Genomic DNA, 22,171 nt, shown 5'->3' on the forward strand with positions numbered 1-22,171 from the left:
AGTCCCCAAATTGCATACAAATGTCCTTGTGTGCATATTTCCTATATCATATTGAATCTTCTAAAAGATGTTGTTATTTTTCAGTGTGAAAAATTAGTAACTCTCGCATAACCCCAAAGACAAAAACAGCTTCAACATTTGGATCTCTGCTTTCTCTCTCTCTCTCTTCCTCCCCCACCTCTCTCCCACCTTACCTTTAGAACTTACTGAAATGCAGATCTTTGTACAGTGCTCCTGGAGGGCTTGGCACAGTCCCTCGATACCCACCTGGGGCTTGTCACTAGGAGGAGGAGGTGGGAGGTTGGAGACAGCATACTCATTTGAGGATGGTAGCCGGGATAGTAAGACATGGCCCAGAGGCTAGTTCTGTTTAAAATTGGGATGCCTTGGCCAGGCTCCCATTGCCCCATCTGGGAGAAGACCGCAACCTGCTCCAAGAGGAGGAGGAGGAGGAGCAAGGAGATGACAACAGTGAGGACTGCAGGGCTGGGAAGGTATTACGCCCAGTGGTTGTAGCTGCTCCTCCAGAATGGGCTTTCTGATTCTCCGCTTCATCCTTCCCTTCAAGGACAGCAAGGTGCTTCCTCTCACTTGCATGGGGCTGGTGTATCCCCTTCCTGGCCTCCACCAGCCTGATGATCTTCAATCTTGCCTGCACCTTCAAATTACTAGGGAGACATTCAAATCAGAGATTTGAATTTGCCCCAGAGATTCTGATTCAGCTGGAATGGGGCTCATGGTCTTTATTTTGCAAGCACCCAAAGTTATTTTAATATGTGGCGTAGGGTGAAAATTGGAGGCATCCCCTAAGCTCCACTTTAAGGGTGTGGAGGACCTACTGGGACTCATAGGCTCCTGTCTACCTCATCCAATTTGATCTTCTCCAGACCTGTGGAATAGGTAGGCATCAGAATTTTTCCATGGAAACCAAAGGCTGCATTTGGCCTGTGAGTTGGGAGGTATTAGTCAATAGGCAGGAAGCTCAGGTAAAAGAAATACTAGGATTGGTATGAGGAAACCAGGAAGGAATGATTCTGTTTCTCTTGTTTTGGGCAGCCATGTTTTATTCATTTATTCTTTGAAAAAAAAAATTTGCTGAGAGGTCACATGTGCCAGGTACTGCATTTGGTGCTGCATTAAGAGCTAGTCCTTGGCATGAGACAGGCTGGTGCTGGGGCGCACAAGGAAAGCCGCACGTCTGGTGCTCAGCTTCAGGTAGTGGCTCTTTGGAGAAGTGTGTATGGTCAGAATATCATGGAACTAAATAAGGCACGGCCAGGCACAATTTTCTTTGCCTACATGACTCATACACTGAAAAGTAAAACTAATTTGTTTTTCCATTTAAAATTAAGCTGAGTCAGAATTTGTATCCTGTTGGGATGAAAAGATGTACAAACTGTAGAAAGGTGTAATTATGGCAGATGAAACTATGGCTTGGTGAACAGGAAGAGAGAACGCACAGCTTCAGATTCAGGAATTCCATTCTGGTGAAACTTGACCACTCTGACACCCACAGATATCCAACCATCTCAGTGTAGGGACATTCTACTAAGCAAAACCAGTTGAAATCTCACATTTTGGAGATTTTTCAATATTATTACTGAGGCATTTTCCACTGTTTCATTTTAATCCAAGTAGGTTTTTATTTAAGACTCAGAGGTCCCAAGTTCTATGCCCTGGAGCTTGATTTAAAATGTAGCCATCACAGAGAGTAAACAGTGGTCTTGCTTTCTTGTAGCAAGAGTTCATGACTTGTGGTAAAGGGACTCAACTGGGCAGCTTAACATAATGGAAAGTGCACAATCTTTTGGGTTAAACAGGCCCAAATATGAATCCTGGTTCTGTCATTTACTTAGGATTTAGGGCAAGTTGCTTAACCATTTTGAGTCTGTTTCTTCACCTTTGAGATGCTAGCAGCAATTTGAAAGAGTACATGTGATGTTTTGATGACTATCTCTTTCATCTTTTGTAATGGCATGACGTATCCATCCACCGTCCTGGTGCTCAGGGTTAAAGACGTATACAGCATACAAGAGGTCTTAGCTAAAATTATAACGGGGAAAAGAAAACCACATGATGTCTAATATGAGTTATCAATTCTCCTCATTAGAAGGAGAAATAGCATATTTTTAGGTTTGTTAGTTACACTTGATTTCATGTGTTTGTGAATTATTGATTGCTAGGCAGTAACAATGGCTTTTTCTGAAGTAATAAGAAAAACAAGAATAGCTGTCAGTAAAGCCTAGCCTATGTGCCAGATATTTTATATATGTTATCCTCACAATAACTCTCAAGGATAGATGTTATCACCTCTATTAATAAATAAGGAAAGCAAAGAATGGATAGATTAACTTTATATCCCAGAGTCACACAAGCAGTAGCAGAGCCTGGCTTCCCAGTCAAGAGTCATCAGTAAATCACTGACGTTGTGATTATGGCTGTTATATCTTGATTAAACTAAATTATGAGATTAGCACCAGTATTCTGCAGACTTGTTGAATTAATGAATAAATAGAATCTGCAAGCAAAGAGGGAATGCTCAGCTGTCTAGGAGGATTACTTCCTGAGTAGGGACCTAAGCAAGGATGATAAACCTTAAAGAACTCTGGGGTTTTGGCCAGTGACAGCTACAATACAATTGCATGCTAATAATTTTAATGTTTGCTTTATAATTTATTGAGTGGATTGATAATTCCTTCATTGTTTAGCCTTTCTTGGACATTTTGGGTAAGTACAATTTTTCCTTACCATCTTCTGAATACTTTATTGAATGCTTGTTTTGGTTTTCTTGATAGTCTTTTCAAGTTTATCTTTTGGGCAATATGTATAGTGTTTTGACATTTATATTCTAACGACACATAATAGTTTCAAGATTTGTAGGGCTAGAATTCATCTTTGGTGACTACATTGCACAAAAAATAGAATGGACACTTTATATAATGACAAGAATTCTTGATAACTTTTCTGTAATAAACTTAATGATTTCAACAACTGATCTTTAATATGCACGAGCTTAATTCGTGTTAGGAGAAGAAAGCTTTGTTTCCTTTTAGGTCTCCTTTCTTATTATCTTCCATAATTTAATCTTTTCCTGACTCTGGAGTTGGTCATGTTTTCTTCATTTATATACATTTATCCAGGTCAAAATGTGGTTAGAGTGATGACATTCAAAGGAAACTCAGGCCTCTTGATTCAGAGCCAGAGGCCTATATAAACATTCCTGCGTCTGAGATTTTGGGGTTGGGGAAGGTCTCTGGACCTGTCACCTCAAAATGTCAGGAGTTTCCAAAAAAGACTGTGCTTAGAAAATGTAGCCTTGGTGATAAAAAATAGTACTCAACCATCATTACATTGACATTTGAAATATTCGGCTCCTTTAAAATCAGGAGATCATGTTAAAAAGTTATGGTAGTACTGACAAAGGAACAGTGGCTGGAGAGTAGAATCTAAGTAGTCATTGACTAAGGCAAGCGAATAAAACCCAATAGCAAAGCATGGAAAAATACTATTACACTTGATCTTAGCCAAAAGGCCGAGAAGCGATTGGAAAAATACTATTAAAAGCACAGCAACACAAAACTCACAGGGCTCCACAGAAATACGACCAAACCCAGCTCCAGCCCTCTTGGCTTACACAATTCCAGAAATGATCCAGCAAGCGTTTGAATAAAGTGTCTCGAGCCAAGAGGAGCTGACAAAGCCAAACCTCCAGGAGTCCTCACATTTCTTAGTTTCCCGTTAGATTTTTACCTCCCATCTCAAGCAGTAGGGTTTGGCAAGACTACAGCTCAGCTTTCAGAAGGGCTGGGGGAAGAAGCAAGGTCACGCCTCTCTGTTAATCATCCTCTGTTTGGACCATAATGTGAGAATTTGCAGGCATGAGGGCAAAAGAAGGCTGAAGCAGGAATCTTGGCCTTGGATCAGTTTTAGGGAGTTTTGCATAAAGGTATTTACTTTTGGAAGATAATGTGAGTCAATTATTTCCTATGGAAACTGGAAAATAAACACCCACTTTAAACAGAACACAAGCACATACTTAGTTTTTATTTGCACCCTTTGCCTGACTAATGGGTGAGAAAGGTGTGTGCGTTTATGTGTGTGTGCACGTGCATGTATGTATTTATCTTCCTCTGTGGTTACATTTTTGGTTTGCTTCCACTTGTTTAATGCTTGCTGCCTAGAAGAAATGGATGGATGGGTTTTGATCAGGGGAAGGCAGTTTGCCCATTATCTGCCCGTGGTAGGGTTTCCCAGTGGGTAGGCCACCCGGGAGCTCAGCTTGTCTTGTCAACATACTGATGTAGCAAGATTGATGTGTTTTGAGCCGGAATTATTTTCCACAGTCTTGTTTGGGCCAGCTCCTGGTCTAGTGCTATGTCTTATATAAAGTACATCATGAACCTTCACTGGAAAAGAAGCCTGACACTGGAGGAGTGGCGCCTCTGCCCCCAATAAGTGAGGAAGCCGACCCTCACTGGAGAAGCAGCGCCAGCCTGGGTACAAGTAAGCAGCCCTGAACTAGAGGAACAGCTCCCTTCCTCCATGTGAGTGGACAGACTACAGCAGGAGGAGTGAGGCCCTGGCTCCAGAGGAGCACGGCAGAGAGGAGAGGAGGCAAGGAATAACCAACCATCCCCATCCTGGACAAGGACAACACCCGGCGAGAAACAGGAGCAATCAGACCCTATGACTGAGGACAGTAAGTTCAACTGCCCACTTGGACTCCTGCCCTAGAGCCTAGCTCCAGCAGAGGACAGAGGACTGGGCATATTCTCTACAACCTGGATGCACGGTAACTGCAACCTGGGAAGACTGAACAAGGGGCTTCTAGTGCAAGGAAGAAGCCTCAAAAACCCATAGCCCCTAAAACTAGGCAGAAAATCCTGACTGGCTGGATCCCAAGACTGCAGATCTTAGAAAGAAACCATTCATTCAATAACACAGGAATTTTTTTCCTTGACTCAATCTCTTTTTCTCCTCCATTTTTTTTCCCTCTTCCTTTTGCTCTCTGTTTATCTTTTGTTTTTGTTGTTGTTGTTATTAGGGTTTGAACTCAGAACCTTGCATTTGCAAGGCAGGTATGGTGCCACTGAGCTAAAAATCCCCAGCCCCTGCTCTGTTTTTCTTGTTTATTTTTTCAAGCGACTGCTCTCTATCACCATTAATTTCCTTTCACCCCTCAATAAGACCTGCTATCTTAGTTTTCATTCCTCCTTCTCATATCCCATTAATTTTTCAAAATACACTTTTTCCATTCTTTAGCTTCCCTTCCTCCCCCCAATTTTACTACCATGACTACTAAGTTGGAAAATTGGAAAGTGCTCTAATGAGTGGTTCTGGAAGAAGGTTTCTTATTAGGCTGCAGTTAGGTAGTGGCTGGAATCTGGAGAGCAGTTAGAACACAGGGTCTGCTTGGGCCTCCTTCTTTCTTTATGTAGTTTCAGGACCTCTCCACTTGGCCTATTTATGATATTTGGGTTTCCTTACAGCATGGTGGCGTCAGGGAGCTGGGCCTGTTTACACAGTAGCTCAGCACTCTAGTGCTAGTGTTTCAGTGAGCCAAGGGAAAGTATTACTTTTCTAGCTTATCCTTGAAAGACGTGAAATTATTATTACCACTGCATTTATGTTGGTTCTAAGCAAGTTACAGACCTTGCTTTTTGATAGGAATATCAAGGTCCTATTATAATAAAACATGTGGAGTGTTACCATCTTTGGATAATGCAATTGTCATAAGTATAACATTATTCAAGATGAAGTGATCCCAATAAGCAGAGGCCAGCTGGAAATTGGCCTTTCAGGATTCTCTATTATCTAAAAATCTTATATGCCAATTTGAATGTAAAGTATACATTGGTTTCTCATTGAAATCCACTATTTCTTTTATGTTTTCCTTTAAATCTTCAAGTATATCTATGCTACTCTTAAAGTAATGTGAATTGTTATTTTTGTGTATGTTTCTACTGACTGATTTTTTTTCCTGATACCATTTTTCTATTTTATAAAATCAGGGTTTTTTTTTTCTTGGATCAAATACTTGATGTTGTGAATACTACTTTGTTGAATGTATTTTAGAATTTTCTTTTAAATATAGTTGTAATTAATTTTATCAGAGATTTGTAACTTGCAGATCAAAGTGAGCCTTTTAAGTTTGTTTTTAATGCCTCTCTGCAATAACTTCAGTTAGGGCAGTTTAGCCCTAACATTTCTGGGGCCTTTTCTGAATGCCTTGCTTGTTTAATGAGATTTCTTTATGCCTATTGGTTAAAACATAGATGACTCCCAAGCCTATATGAGCCTGGCAATAGTACAGTGTTTAGTTCCTTGGTAGTTTTTTTCACTCCCGGTTATTCTTTGCCTGTTTTCACAGTGTCTTTCCGCACGTATGCAGAACTGAATATTCTGCCAAAGGCAAGGGTCACCTATGCATATTTCTGGGGGAGCTGTTTTTCGGTATAATTCTCTCTTTTTTGTTATTCTGTCTTGAAAATTCCAGTTGCCCTAGCTCTTCAAACTCCAATATTGTCTCTCTGAGATCCTGTGATCTACTTGGCTTCCACTTTTACATGCTCAAGTCTCCCGGTAGAAAGTTTAGGGCATTTGTAGGATTACTCACACATGTTTTGTTTTTTTCAGGTGTCAGGTCCTGTGCAGTCTGAAGCCTATGTTTGAAAAGAGCTTTTTAAGGGCCGAGATTTTGATCAGTGGTTCCGCCACCTGCCTCGCAAGTGCAATGTCCTAAGTTTGATCCCCAGTACCAAAAACAATGAAAAGAGATTTGTGTGTGTGTGTGTGTGTTTATTGGTACATTTTAGGTATACAGTACAGTTACATTCATTATTGGGATCTTGTACCTTTACATGACAGGTCTTGGTTCTCATTTTTTCCCCTTGTCGCTGCCCTCCCTTCAACCCTCCTCCCCTGCCCATTTACAAACACTTTATTTCCATTTTCTCATATTTTTTCTTTTCCCTTATTACTTTTCCCCTACCCTTCCCACTTTCCCTACACCTTTAGCCCTTTTCTTCCTATTTCACATTGTCAATTATGAAAAGAGCTTTTTTAAAAAATAGTTTGTCCTTTTGAAAAAGTAGTCTATAGTGAGAAGGCAAGTCTAGTACTTATTTCTATATAACATACTTGGAGTAGAAATTATGAGGAATTTTAAGGCAAAGTGGAATGATATTTTTCTGTTATTCTCTCTCTCTCTCTCTCTCTCTCTCTCTCTCTCTCTCCATATATATAGTTTTATCTGGTGATCAATTAACTGAATAAAACCCTATAAACTCAATACCAAGAAATTAAGAATTTACCAGAGAAAACTAGACTTTTAGTTAATTTGATACCATTTTCCCATGGACAGGGTACAATAAGATTTGGGAGGAAACTTGGCTATAGTCCTTCTTGACAAATATCAAGGTATTCTTCATTTTTTTCACTCATTCTATTTTTGTCTGCAGAAAATGAATTCAAAACAGCTGGCAGAGAGACACACCAGGTCAGAAGAGATTGTGCTGCTCCAAACCGCAGGTTATAATGCACAGAAGTCTGTCACTTACCCTTTTGTATGGCATACAAGAAAAGTCTCTCATTGCTCCCTTGGCTCACATCGCGGTTTTATGTTCCCATGGTTTGGAAGCTATGACTTAGAAAAAGCCATAGTACCTGGCTGACAAACCAGTTGACACAAATATGCTAACCATATCCTGGCAGGTGGCCTGGCCTGTTAACTGGCTTCTGAGAAATGATAAACGTGACGGCCTCACAGACAGACTCCCACTCTCTCCAGCTCTGAAAGTTCCAGAATATGAATCTGGCACAAGTTCGTTGCTATTTTCCATGGGAATGGACCAAACAAACTGCTAAAGGCTCTTACTGTGTCTAATTCCTATCGTAGTGTTGGTCACTGTTTGTCAAAGTAATACGTTTTTAGCTGTGTGGGCTCTCTCTCTCTCTCTCTCTCTCTCTCTCTCTCTCTCTCTCTCTCATAGGTGTCTATCTCTGTAGATGTGTGTATTATACTTACAGTGTATATATTGTTTCTCCCTCATTCATCTCTGATATAGATAAAATTATAATTCCTTCTGCCTGTGGTAGGAGGATCTAATGAATTGATACTTGTAAATAACTCTACGCCTAGGAAATAATGATTTAATTCATTACATTTTATCTCTACTGCTGCTATTATAATATTATAGATTTCAAGATAGTGTTTCTTGGTTATTGCAAGACATTCTACAAGGTATATTACACACTTGGCTCCTCTCTGACCCTGTTTTAACTTTTTGTCATGTTTATCTGTATACTCCATTTAGCATGTATTTTGGGAAATGCATTTTGAGGTAAAGAATCTACCATTGTGATCCAGTCTGTCTGCCAAAACCAAGAAAGAACTGAGGTGAGAAAAGGTGAGTTAAAATGTGGTCATTCACAGATGTTATGTGGAGAGGCTAACTGACTTCTTACTACACAAGTGTGGTTCTCTTGTCTGAGGCTTGGATCCAGGTGTGACAGGCAAGAATGTATTGTCAAATGTTATAAGTGTGACTATAGACCAGTGATGGTGAACCTATGGCACAAGTGCCACAGTGGGCATGTGAGCCAAATCATCCCCAGCACCTCAGTAATGGTGAACATTTTTTTCATATATTTATTTGTTGTTGTATTTCTTCATCTGAGAAGTGTCTATTCACTTCAGATGCCCATTTTTGGATTGGGTCTTTATATTTGGGGTGTCTAATTTTTTTCAGTTCTTTCTATATTCTAGTTATTAGTCCTTTGTCTGAAGAATGACTGGTTAAATTTTTTTTCCCCATTTTGTGGGCTGTCTCTTCACTCTGGTGATAGTTTCTTTAGCTGTGCAAAAGCCTTTTAAAATGATTTGATCCCAGTTGTTGATTCTTTGTAAAATTTTCTGTGTGATCAGGGTTTTATTCATAAAGTCTTTGCCTATACCTATGTCTTCCAGAATCCTAGCTGTTCTATCTTCTTTTTTTTTTTTTTCAGCTTTAATTGAGTTTATTGGTACTTTATGGGGATACAGTACAGTTACATTCATTGTTGGGATCTTGTACCTCTACATGACAGGTCTTGGTTCTCATTTTTTCCCCTTGTCCCTGCCCTCCCTTCACCCCTCCTCCCCTCCCCATCTACAAACACTTTATTTTCATCTTTTCATTACCTCACATTTTTTTCTTTTCCCTTATTACCCTTCCCCTACCCATCCCACCTTCCCTACACCTTTAGCTCCTTTCTTCCCATTTCTAAATCGCAGTAATCTTATTAGGATCTTATGTATTATTGCAGATTATTCACACCAGGGAAACTATTCGGTATTTACACATGTGTGACTTATTTATTTCACTTAGGAGTATATCTTCAATATGTATCCATTTTCCTATGAATGAATCTATTTATCTTCTAACAGATTGTTTTTGTTTTAATATTCAGATCTTTGACTCAGTTCAATTTTAATTTAATGCATGGTGAGAAATATGGGTCTAACTTTAATCTTTTAGACATGGAAAACTAGTTTTTGGCTGATCCTATTTTATTTAATTAATTTTTTTAATTGAATTTATTGGTACTTTTTAAGTATACAGTAGTTACATTCATCATTGAGATCTTGTACCTTTACAAGACAGATCTTGGTTCTCATTTTTTCCCCCATATGCCTGACCTCCCTTCAACCCCTCCACTCTCCCCTATTTACAAAGACTTTGTTTCCATTTTTTCCTTTTCTCATATTTTTTCTTTTCCCTTTTTTTCCTCTCCCCTACCCTTCCCACTTCCCCTACACCTTTAGCCCTTTTCTTGCTATTTCACAATGTCAGTTATATAATTTAGATCTTATTTACACTTCTAGTTTTTCACACCAGAGAAACTATTCAATATTTACACATGTGTGTCTTATATATTTCACTTAGGAGTATATCTTCAATATGCACCCATTTTCCTATGAATGACTCTAGTTTCTGATTCTTTATGGCTGAGTAGTACTCCAATTTATAGAAAACCACATCTTCTTTATCTAGTCTCCAACTGATGGGCAATTGGGCTGTTTCCAAGTTTTAGCTATTATAAAATATGCTGCTATAAATATGAGTATGCATATATCACTATGGTATGATTCTTTTAATTCTTTTGGAAAGATACCCAGCAGAGGGATAGCTGGGTCAAATGGAACCTCTAATCCTAGTTCTCTGAGGTATCTTCATATTGATTTCCACAGTGGTTGTACCAGTCTGTACTCCCACCAACAATGGAGAAGGGTTCCTTTCTCCCCACAGCCCAGCCAATATTTGTTATGGGTTGAATTCTTGATAGCAGCCATTCTTTGTGGGGTGAGGTGGAATCTCAGTGTTATTTTCATCTGCATCTCTTGAATGACCAGTGATGTGGAACATTTTTTTGTATATTTATTTGCTGCTTTTATTTCTTTGTTCATTTCAGATGCCCATTTTTGAATCGGGTCTTTATATTTGGGGGGACTGATTGTTTTGAGTTCTTTATATATTCTAGATAATAGTCCTTTGTCTGAGGACCAGCTGGTAAACATTTTTTCCCACATTGTAGGTTGTCTCCTAGCTCTGTTGGTGGTTTCTTTTGCAGTGCAGAAGCTTTTTAATAAGATGAGATCCCAGTTGTTGATTCTTTGTGCTAGCTCCTGTGCTACTGAGGATTTGTTCATAAAGTCTTTTCCTATGCCAATGTCTTCCAGAGTTCTGCCTAACTTATCTTCCAGCAAGTTTAGTGTATCTTTTTTAATATTTAGATCTTTAATCCACTTGGATTTTAGTTTATGCATGATGAAAGATAAGGGTCTAGTTTTAATCTTTGGCAGGTTGAGATCCAGTTTTTCAAACACCATTTATTAAAGAGGCTATCTTTCCTCCAGTGGGGACTGTTAGCTCCTTTGTCAAAGATGAGGTAGCTGAGTACATCTGGAGCTATTTTTGTGTCTTCCAATCTGTTCCAGTGATCCCCAGGTCTGTTTCTTTGCCAGTGCCATGCTGTTCTTATCACAGTGGCTTTGTAGTATAGTTTCAAATTGGGAATTGTTATACCCGCTGCCATGTGTGTGTTGCCTAGGATGGCTTTTGCTATTCTAGTTCTCTTCTGGTTCCAAATGAATTTTTGGATTCTTTTTTCTACTTCTGTGAAATGTAGTGTTGAAATTTTAATTGGCATTGCATTGAATCTGTATAGCAGTTTTGGTGGTATGGCTATTTTCACTATGTTGATGCTTCCTAGCCAGGAGCAGGGGAGATCTTTCCATTTTCTTGTAGCCTCTTTCATCTCTTTTTTCAAAGTGCTGTAGTTTTCAGTGTAGAGGTATTTTCCTTCCTTTGTTAGATTGATTTCTATATCCTTCATTTTTTGGGATGCTATTGTAAAAGGAATTGCTTCCCTAATTTCTCTCTCAGTGAGTCTGTTATTTGTGTGCAAGAAGGCTATTGAATTTTGAGTGTTGACCTTGTATCCAGCTACTTTACTGAATCTGTCAAGTAAGTCTAGAAGTCTTTTGGTGGAGTTTTTTGGGTCTTCCATGTACAGTATCATATCATTAGCAAATAATGACAGTTTAACTTTTTCCTTTCCCATCTTTATTGCTTTAATTGCTTTCTCGTGTCTAATTGCTATAGCTAATGTTTCCATAACTATACTGAACAGGAGTGGTGAGAGTGGTCATCCTTGTCTTGTTCTTGATTTTAATATGAAGGTTTTCAGTTTTTGGCCATTTAATATGATGTTGGCTGTAGGTTTTTTGTAGCTAGCCATTATCAAGTTGAGATAAAGGCCATCTATTCCAATTTTCTGTAGGTTTTTTATCATGAATGGGTGTTGAATTTTTTCTGCATCTATTGAGATGATCACATAGTTTTGTCCTTGATGCTGTTAATATAGTTTATTACATTTAGTGCTTTACATATGTTGAACCATCCTTGCACCTCTGGAATAAATCTGACTTGGTCAGGATGTATGATCTTCTTGATGATCCTCTGTATTCTGTTTGCCAGTATCTTATTGAGGATTTTTTCATCTGTGTTCATTAGGGAGATTGGCCTACAGTTCTCTTTTTTGGTTTGCTCTTTCCCTGGTTTTGGAATCTTGGTTGGTTCTATTTTAATCAAGCACGACAAGAAATATACCATGAGATATGATCATTTAGTTATTTTATTTTATTTTTGGTACTGGAGATTGAACTCAGGACCTTGTGCTTGTGAGGCAGGAAGTGGAACCACTGAACTAAATCCCTGGCCCTGATCATTAGTTTATTAACTCAGCCTCAAGCCCAATGTTCTGCACTTTGCTCTGTTGCTGGTTTACACCTCTGCAAATCACATATCCCAATCTCTTCCAGCTGACTTCCTTTGGGTTCTGCTAACTTCCTTCACTACAGGGAGAACAGAAGGTAGAACTTGAGAATAAAGGCTTCCTTTCTATTTCTTGCTGGTCTTGCCAGTGTTGCTTTGACACTGAATGTTTATTCTTGTCTTTGTCTTCTTTTCAATTTGCCAAAACTAGCTGTATTCTCTCCTATCTCAGATATTGTGGTAGCCAGGTGTTACCCCTCCTTTTTTAGAGATCTGGGCTGCAGCTCAGTTGAATTCCTTCTCTGAGACCTTGAGGTGCTACAAGCAGCCGGGAAGTACTATTTCCTTAGTGGGTATCCCTTTTCTGAGCTTCTAAATTTTGGTAAACCTGACTCTTCTCTCTTCACCTACTGCTAAGAGTATAGATTCTTCCTATGATTATATTTTCTAGGGTATTTTCCTGTAGTTGTCTCTAGGGTACCTTAATACTTTTGTTCTTTCATTTTCCAATACTTGTGAACATCATTTCCCATATTAAATCCTTTGTTTAAATATCTGATATAGTTCCCCCCTTTCTTCCTCCTAACTCCTTCTTGCCTTCCCTTTTCCAATAGTCTTTTCAAATAGGGATAGTCACACTAAACATACTATTCATGGATTGATTTGGTTACGACCTTGGCCTTGAGTACAGCACTGAGATCATTTCTAAAGGAAAACGAGAGGCTCTTAGTTCATGGCATGAAATTGTATAATAACTAAGTTATAAACTAAGGTAGGTTGGGATAATATTCTCATAAAGTTCCTGATAAATTTCTTGAGGTGGACCAAGTGATTGCTGTGGATGTTATGTAGTAACAATTGGCTATTATCACTAGCATGAGGTGTTTTATTTTGGTCTGCACTGGAGGAATAATGAAAAGAAAATGACAAGTTCAAGGTTTTAATTCTCAGCCTAGAAATCAATCAGAGAAGTAAGGATTTCAATGGTTGCCTTATAAAAGACCATTATAGGGCCAGGGGTATCGCTTAGTGGTGGTGCACCTCTGCCTGGCAAGTACAAGGTCCTGAGTTTGATTCCTGGTAGGGGTGAGGAGACCAGTATAGCCCTTTGGGTTGTGGAACAAATATGACTGAAAGCCAAACCCAAAATTAAATTGTGTGGCTTGCAGAATTATAATCATATGTAAGACTTAAAAGTCTCACTTCCACTCCACGGAGCGTGAACAGCCAAAAATGCCTCCATGATGCTGGGCCCTAACACCCAGCGAGGCTCCAGAAGCTTGCCGGAGAAATGAGAAACCCAGGAAGGAACACACCAGGGTAGATGGTAAATAGACCTTTATTAGTCTGGCCAGACGGCACTCCCAGAGCCAGGTAGCTCAGAGAGGCAACTGCTCAGGGGCTGAGGTACTTTTTATAAGGTTTTTCTAAACAAAGAATCAGGGAATTCACAGAACAAGACTGCAAACACATTGCTTATCTTATGCAGGAAATGTTCTATGGTCACCTTTTGTCATACCGTTTGCCCCTGGGTGGGCTGTTAACCAAGGTAGCAATTAGCATATGAAGAAGCAGTCTGGCCTATTAGCATGGAGTCACTTTAGCCTATTCAAGTCTTACACATAGACTACACCAAAGTCTTCTGTGTAAATTCAAGAATTGATTGTCAAGGAGTAAGAGCCTGAGACTTGGAATGAGATAGCCCAGAAAATATTCAAAAATTTGAATCCAAATGTCCCTGAAGTTTTCTTTCTAGCAGAACAAGCTTCTTCTTTCAAGTCTGAGATGGTCTCTCCCTTGATTAAAGACTTTTCATCTCACCTGATGCTATTGTCATATGAGAGGAATTTTCCCTCCTGATGCACCCATCAAGATTATAGCTGAAGTCAGATCTCCTCAGGTACAGAAGGAAAAGTGCCAATCTCACCTGGAAAGAAAGAGCATAACACCAAGAGAATTGCATGATTTAGTCAATTTATATCTGATGAATCCTGGGGAATATGAATGAAATAAGCTGGGAATAAATTTTAGGTTTCTTAGAGTAAGGAAAATAGAACATAATATGGAGTCAGCTTGAATTTATTGATAGATGCCCTTAGCAGACCTTGTGGATTTAATGTGTTAGTCTAACTGGCTGGGCTGAAACCTGGAATAAACAGTGGCCTGCCTACATTCTATGGAGGTGTAATGCAGACCTTGTATAGCATAATGTAGAGCAGGGGTCAACAAATTATGGTCAGTGGGTCAAGTCTGTGAGTTAGGATGGGTATTATAATTGGAGGAGGAGGACACAAGGGAAGGAGAGGAGGAGGAGGGTCAGGGGAAGAAGCAGGAGAGAAAAATGGGGATGGGGAAGCATATGTGGTTGCAAAGTCCAAATTTCTACTGTCTGTACTTTTACAGAAAAAGAAAAAACCCTGAGGTCTTCTGATATAAAGTATCCAAAGGTTTGGGCTAAGAATAGTAGAATAGAGTGCTACGTGCAAACTCATCTTCTCTACACCTTGCTCATGCCTTTCCAGCCTTAACTCAGGCTTGAGTGCTCTGGCTGAGAACCATTGGGAAGAACGTGGCTCCTTTCATCCCTCACTGTTTGCTTTAAAGGGACAATAATGATACCCAAAGATACCTCTTTGCCTATACCCTTGTTCCTCTCTCATCCCCCTTAGGAGATAGGACTATAAAAACTAGTGAGCCTTTGGGTAAGGACTATTGATCATTTTTTTCCTTTAGTGGAGGTGGTTTTCTGGAGGGCTAAGGAAAGACTTAGACATTACTGGGACTCTTGCTTCAAAACACCTAATTTAGGCTGAAGAGTTCCCGAAGATAAGGTAATTGTGCAGTTTCACACAACTCCTTCCTCAATTATCGGGGTTGATAAAGTGCTTGCTGATTGTTTGTGTAGTTTCCATGGTTATCACAATTCTTTCTGGGGAGAAATTCTTTTTCTTTTCCTGACTATCTCTTCACTCACACACTTTTAAAAAACTTTTTTTTAAGCAGTAGTTCTTGCAACTGTGGTGTCAATGGGAGAATTTACTTTATAATGTATATGCACTGGTGGTTTTTCAGAAAACAAAAACAAAAACAAAAACAAAAAACAACAAAAGAGACCCCCCCCAAAAAAAACAAACCATTGTTGTGGGAATGAAGTCATCTGTTTAGAGAGCAAAGCCCCAAGGATAAGTCAAAGGGCAGAAACCCAGTACCCTCCACAAGCTCAGCCCTTTGGCACACAGAGCCATTGTCAAAACCTGTTTCCAGAGCAACTAAATTCTCCCCTGAAATTACTTGGCAGTTGACAAGCTCTTCTCCCTGAGGGTCTGGAGCAATTCCTTTCCAGGGCCTTATTTTAAGGCAGCTTGTTCTTGATGGAAAACAAGATAATTGCCAGCTAAAGAATGTAGCACTAGCCTGAAGTGGGCTCACCTAATAAATTTTTATAGTGTGCAGGACAAAGTGTGTGTTTGGGGGTCCGCCTCTGATATCTGCATCATCTTGTAGATTCTAATGTCAAAGCAGTCTCTGGCCTTTTGGGTTACTTTCAGGGTAGTATTGCATCAGGAGCCAAAGTGCTGAGAAGACAGCTCTTGTGGGATATTCCTCCCATGCATCTGTCTGAACTGAGCTTGGAATAAATTGCCATTCAGTATTGCACACTTTGTTTCCTGACTGTGGCATGATGGGGTTGGAGGAAAAAAACTAGGCCTTCTTTTGTTTTTTTTAAGTCTTTAAAAAAACTATAAAAGGTTAATTTAAAAATAGATGTCTAAAATGAATTGCTAGGTCAAAGCTAACAAAAGTGGAATTTAATATATGTGTAAAAATCCTGTGATTAGGTAAAAAAATCAGTTTCCTAAATAACTACCAGGTGGGGAAGCTATTGATTTTACAGTCTCAGAGAATCTTTCTATTAAGAAAAAACAACTTGCACTATTTCTTCAACCAGCCCCCCATGAAAAGCCTCTCTTGGGCCCTGTGCAAACAGAATAATTTAAATCTCATCTAACAAAAAGATTAAACAGAATCCTTCATTGTGGAATGGTATCCATTAATTATGAGCAAAAGAGTGAAAGCAATTTAACTATGCAGCTGAGCCAACAAAATTTGATATTTAGGCTATTAAAACCTAAAATCTGGGTCAATCATTGAAAATAAAATTGGACATATTCAGAAAGTAAAAACATAACTGAGAAAATACAAGTGTGGGTACAGACAGAATAGGAGAAGGCCTTAGGGTTTGTTAGGTAAAAAGAGCCAAAAACCAGGACCAGACCAGGACCATGACAAGCCTTCATTATGGGGAGGGTCTGTTGGGCTGTCTCCGAACAGAGGAGAGAGGGCAATATGGCTCAGACAGGGAGTGCTTCTTACAGGATTGGGGTGGGGCTCACATGAGGTGGGGTGGGATTGAATGATGTAGTGGCCAGGGATTGGGGGAGCTTGTGTCATCATTAGTTAGGGCCATCATTAGTTAAGGCAAGGGAAATCTAACAGGGTTCTCATGGACAATCTTCTGTGAGCTAAGTGTGTTGGGTACACTTAGGCCTCTTGATTAAACCTAGGTTATTTTTGGCATTTCTGGGGGACTAAAAAGGAAAATGAGCTTCTGTTGTTTTTATCTGGGAGTCCGCTAGCGGAACAGGGTTCAGGGGGCCCAGACTGGGAGGGAGGGCAAGGCGTGGAATCACCACACAGTCTGGGGAGGTTTCTGGAATGCTTCCGCTTTATTCAGGAAATGCACAGGCTTATATAGGGTAAGGCCAGGGTGGAGCCAGGGTGGTGCTATTGGATCTCTATTGGATAGGGTAAGGCAGGGGTGGAATCAGGATATTTGGCACATTGTTATTGGACACATGTTTTAGGATTGTATGCTTTAGGGGCTGAGGCCAGTGGAGTCAGGACTTTAGAGGTTTTTGAGAGGAACAGTTTATTTGTCTAAAGTCAGATCTCTACATACCCGAGGGGGCGGATTATTCCAGCCCTAATAGGCCTTGGAGTTTTCTCAGGAGAGATGGGTGCAATGCTCCTGACTCAGCCAGACTTATAAACTGATCCTCAGTTCCCCCTTTTGTCTTTGACTCCAGAGCCACAGCCCAAAGGACCACATTTTTGTGATTGTTACTGGCACGTCTGATCTTTAAAATAAAGAACAATAACAATATGCCAAACATATTGGGGATCCCAATATCAATCCACCTATCCTACTACTCAAATTATTCCATCCAGCCTAAATTTTGACCAAATGGTATCCCACACATTATTTAAAGTTACATCTAACTCCTGGGTATTAATTCTTCCCAAACCAAGTTTAATTGGATTTGTAAATTGAGTACAGCTGTGCAGACATCTTGACCTAGCAGGGCAGTCTTTTTGAAGGCTTGGGTGATGTTGTTTTGCTAGCTGGTTGACCGTTGTTGCCACTTGATTTTGTGAGGTGAGCATTGCTGTTGTTGTGGTGGAAATAGGTGCCACCATGGACATGATAACAGCAATAAGGGTGGAAATTTCAAAATCTTTCTTACTGCGGAGATGAAGCATAAGATTAAAGAGAGGATCTGAATTTTATCATTCCATATGGATATCAACGAGGACCCAAAGGGCCAGGGGTGTTCCAGCAGAATATAAACTCCAAGTTTCTGTATGATTAAAGAAGGATCAATAGAAGGGGTAATGCAAACGTGAAAGGGGAAGGCAGAACAAGACAGAGAGAGATAGGGAGTTAGGCACTTGCGGATTTGTCCAGGACAAAGTAGAGATTGAAGGCTCTATGGCAAAAAGGCTGCTCCTGGGTGCGCAGCAGCCCCTCGGGAAACCTCAGTGCCAGCAGCCGCAGGCCAGGGAGCAGCCAGCCCACCGCGGGGACCACGCAGCCCCCATCTCACCGGCCTCGACCCGCGCTCTCACCCCGCTGGGCCCTAACACGCCCTGGGGAGTGGGGCCACGAGCAGTGGGAGGCAGGGACAGCGGAGGACAGGAAAGACAAAAGGACCTTCGGCCACCACACAGCTGCCAGACTCGGGCGCCGATTAGGCTCCGCTCCGATTCCAGGCAGCAGGCCCCGGCGCCCCGAAGCGGCAGGTCTCCTGCTCTGAAACTTCCGGAGCTCTCAGCTGTGCCCAACCCGGCTTTGTAGCAGGAGGCTGGGCTGCTGGGAGGCCCAGGACCCCGAAGCCATGCTAAAGCCCGATCAAAGGATCGTTTCTCCTCATCCGGCAATTAAGAGGGCAGCACACAGGGTGGAGGCAGCCATCTTGGACCGGAGAAGGTAGGCTCTTCCGGATGACCATTATTCCAGGGAGGAGGGAGCTTCAGCGGGGGCGCATCATTGACAGGAAGTGAGAGACCAGCGGGCGGGGCTGACGCCTTCGGGGAAGAAGGAAGCAGAAGAGACAGCCCGCCCATGCCAACTTTTTTGAGAGGCTTTTGTCTGCCACCTTTAGAGCACTCAGGGAGCCCAACACTCGCCTGAGTTTGGGCTGGAAATGCCTCACACGCCTTTAGGGCATGAGGACCCTTTACTAAGGAGGCCTGTACCGGCGTTCGTGACTCATGATATTACCCATAATAGGGATCCTTACCGGAAACTTCAATCTTTACCCAGTATCCCCTGTTCAGGCGCCAAGCTCCATTAGTTTACAAGATGGTGGCTGTAGCCAATCAAAAGAAGAATCATGAAAAAGGTACAAACAGGACTTTCCCATGCTGCGGTGCATTATAGTTTTAAAGCAATTTCACCTTCCTTATCTCTTTTGCCCTTCTGATGTGGCCACTGAAGAACTGAACAAAGAAATTTCTTTAAGTTCCCTGCCCCAGTTAGCAGCAAGGCTATGGCTGGTCTCCTAGGCTCCTGCTTTTTAAATGTTCCCTTCCCTAGAATATTGCATCTTTCAGATGGTTGTTAATCTTGCCTTGGAAATGACTCTAATTCCTATCTTGAATTAAAATTGGTGGTGGTGGTGGGAAATAAGTGTTAAGTACCTGCTTATGTATTTTTTGCTTCTTCCCTGGGATAGTCAGTGAGCCATGAGCCCCTACCTGCCATTAGGGCCCCTGATTCTTCTTTCCGTTCAGTCAAGTCCCCAGTGGGATTGGTGAAGCTTTGTTGCCCCTTGTGGAGCCAATTGAGTCTGGGATACTTTTTATTTTTATTTTTTGTACTGGTAATTGAACTCAGGACTTTGCGCTTGTGAGGCAGGTGAGCTAAATCCAGTGAGCTAAATCCTTGGCCCTGGGATACTTTTTATGAAGCAGTGATCCACAGAAACTGTCACAGCTATACTCGGGCACAAATGCTTTTGTCTTTCTAGAGAGCAGAAATTCTGGTGAGTCCAGAGCTAGGGGAACCTCTCCCTTTTAAAAATCTTTCCCTTCTTATTCTTTCACATCCTCTCCCTTCTCTTCCTCACTGGACACACTTCTGGCTTTCCAGAACGTTCTGTCTTTGTGTACATGGCAGCACTGGTTTAGCCACGAGTGCTCATGGCTTGGCTTTTTGGATGGGTTTGGGGGTTCTCAGCCACTTAACCTCAGGGTTGGTCTTGATATGGGTTCCCATGATGTCATCGCTGGGCCTTGTGGGGGCAAATCTCAACCTGCCAAACCAGTCCTGCTGGGTTGCAGGCTCTTCTACTTAATTGCTCACTTCAACACTCTCTCTTTGCTCCCCCCTCTCCCTACTTGGGCCATATGTCATCCTACATCTCTGAGCTTCAGAAACTTAATTGCAAGATTGAAATTGCATGTGTTCAGTTTACTCAGTCATTACAGTCCTAAAAAGTATTTATTAAGTGCCTAATTGTGCATAGGAATATATAAAAGGGGCTGACTTAATGATGAGAATATAATAATCCCTTATATTTTATGAGTGTGAATGCTATTACACTCATTATCTCCTTTACTACACCAGCTCAGCCAAATATGTCTTCCACATTTGAGGTGTGGGAAACTTGCCTAGGAGGCAACCTAAGAAGATCTCTCAGTCTTATGGATGAAGAGGCTCAGTAAAGGGGTTTAAATTTCCATGTCAAATTAGCCTCCAGTTAGAACCTTCAGTCACTAACACACAGGGAAAAGTGTCCATGGCCAAAAGAACATAAGAAATTAGACCTCCTCAAGCACATGAACATATTCAAAGTCCTTCAGTGAAGGAGACATCTTAAATCTCTCTTTGACACAGAATTTCCCCAAATGATTACATCCTGGGACTGTTTGAGAAGGGACACCTATGGCTTCAGTGTATCTCTTCATAGGGTCTCTCACACTCCAGAAAGTGCTGAATTTGATCAGATTTTGACTAGAAGGGATTGAATAACAAAAGAAACAGACAGTCTCATGGATGGTCAAGGTGGAAACAGAGCACTAGAAGACCACAGAAGGACCTGTGTAAAGATGGTAGTCAAGGTCATGGCTGCTACTGTGGACCCTGGGGAGTGACTATCTGTCCTGAGGTCTGTAGCTCTCCATGCTTTGTTGTGAGCTGTCTTTTTGAACACATAGGTTGTTTTTTGTTTTGTTTTGCTTTTTTGCTCCTGTCAAAGCATACCCTCAGTTTAAGGAAAAAGAAATTTTTAGAGTTGGGTCCCAATAGAGTTTGAGTCTAGGATAAATGGAGTCAAACTTGAACTCTTGGGTTTCTCAGCTGCCTGTGTGGCCAGGAAGCAGGGTACTCCCTAGAAATTACATGTTTGACCCTTAACCAACTTTTAGGAACTCTTCCCATTTTGCACAATGTTCTTTTGCTATTAAGTCGCTGCCAGCCTACAGCATGCCATACCCTGTAGCTCCTATTTCTAAAAGTTCTTGACAATGTAAAAATGTGCCTTGTCAAAATGTAAGAACTAGTCTTAGTGAAATTCTCATCATAAATTGATTTTGCTTGGAAAGTCCTCAATATTTTATCTGATTTGGGGGATGCACTTTGAGGTTCGTTCCAGGACTTTAAAATATATTCTTCAACAAATACCTTGATGAATTTGACTGGTGCTCCTGAATTTCTGAGACAGCACTAAAGGATGTTATTTTGTGGTGTGGCTGGGAATAAAATTACCCTGGCAAATTTTTGAATCATATCTTCCTATGCCTAGCTAACTGGGCAGTTGGGGAGAGGATTTGCCTCTTTTTTTTTTTTTTTCTGGAAGAGGAACCAAGTTGAGACTGAAGTTCTCTCCTGATTTAGCAACGTCGTTTTGCTTTATTTGAAGAAGTCTATGAGTCAAGATTAGTCTTCGGGGAATAGTAGAGATACTTTGAGAACCAAATATTTACACTTTGAACTAGCTACAGAAATGTTTACTTATTTCTGTGATTTTTAGCTTAGGCTCTGTTACTCATTGTATTAAGCTCATGCTTTTGCTTTTAGAGCTGAAATTTGAAGTACTGTACTTATATGAAATGTGTACATAATGTGATAGGAGATATTTGTAACAAAAGTTTAGGAATAATTTAAGAGAAATCTTAGCCTGGTTTTAAACTTTAGCATAAATTTTTGAAGTAAGGATACATCTTCTTTTTGTAACTATACTTTAATTGACCTACCTCTGCAATTCTTTATATGTCCAGGAAGGGGGCTAAAACAGTTCATGGCCTAGGTCTGTTCTGATTGCTTTTGATTTGAAGTCATTGCTTTTAATTTGCCATTTTTCTGTTAGTTTTCTTTTGCATGGGTAGATGAAGGGTATTCTGTCCATCAGTGTGTTGACCATTTTTGTTACATAATTTAAAAAAATCTTTACTGATGCCAAATCCATATCCTCTGAGGCTTCAAAGAGTCTATAATCCCAAGCATTCTTGGAGCCTGACGTAGGAGCCTGACATACAAGTTTGAGCCCAGCCTGGTCAACTTAGTGACTTTC

Source organism: Fukomys damarensis, unplaced genomic scaffold (genome assembly GCF_012274545.1).
Source record: "Fukomys damarensis isolate Sample0158 unplaced genomic scaffold, DMR_v1.0_HiC HiC_scaffold_2, whole genome shotgun sequence".
In the NCBI taxonomy this organism is placed as follows: Eukaryota; Metazoa; Chordata; class Mammalia; order Rodentia; family Bathyergidae; genus Fukomys; species Fukomys damarensis.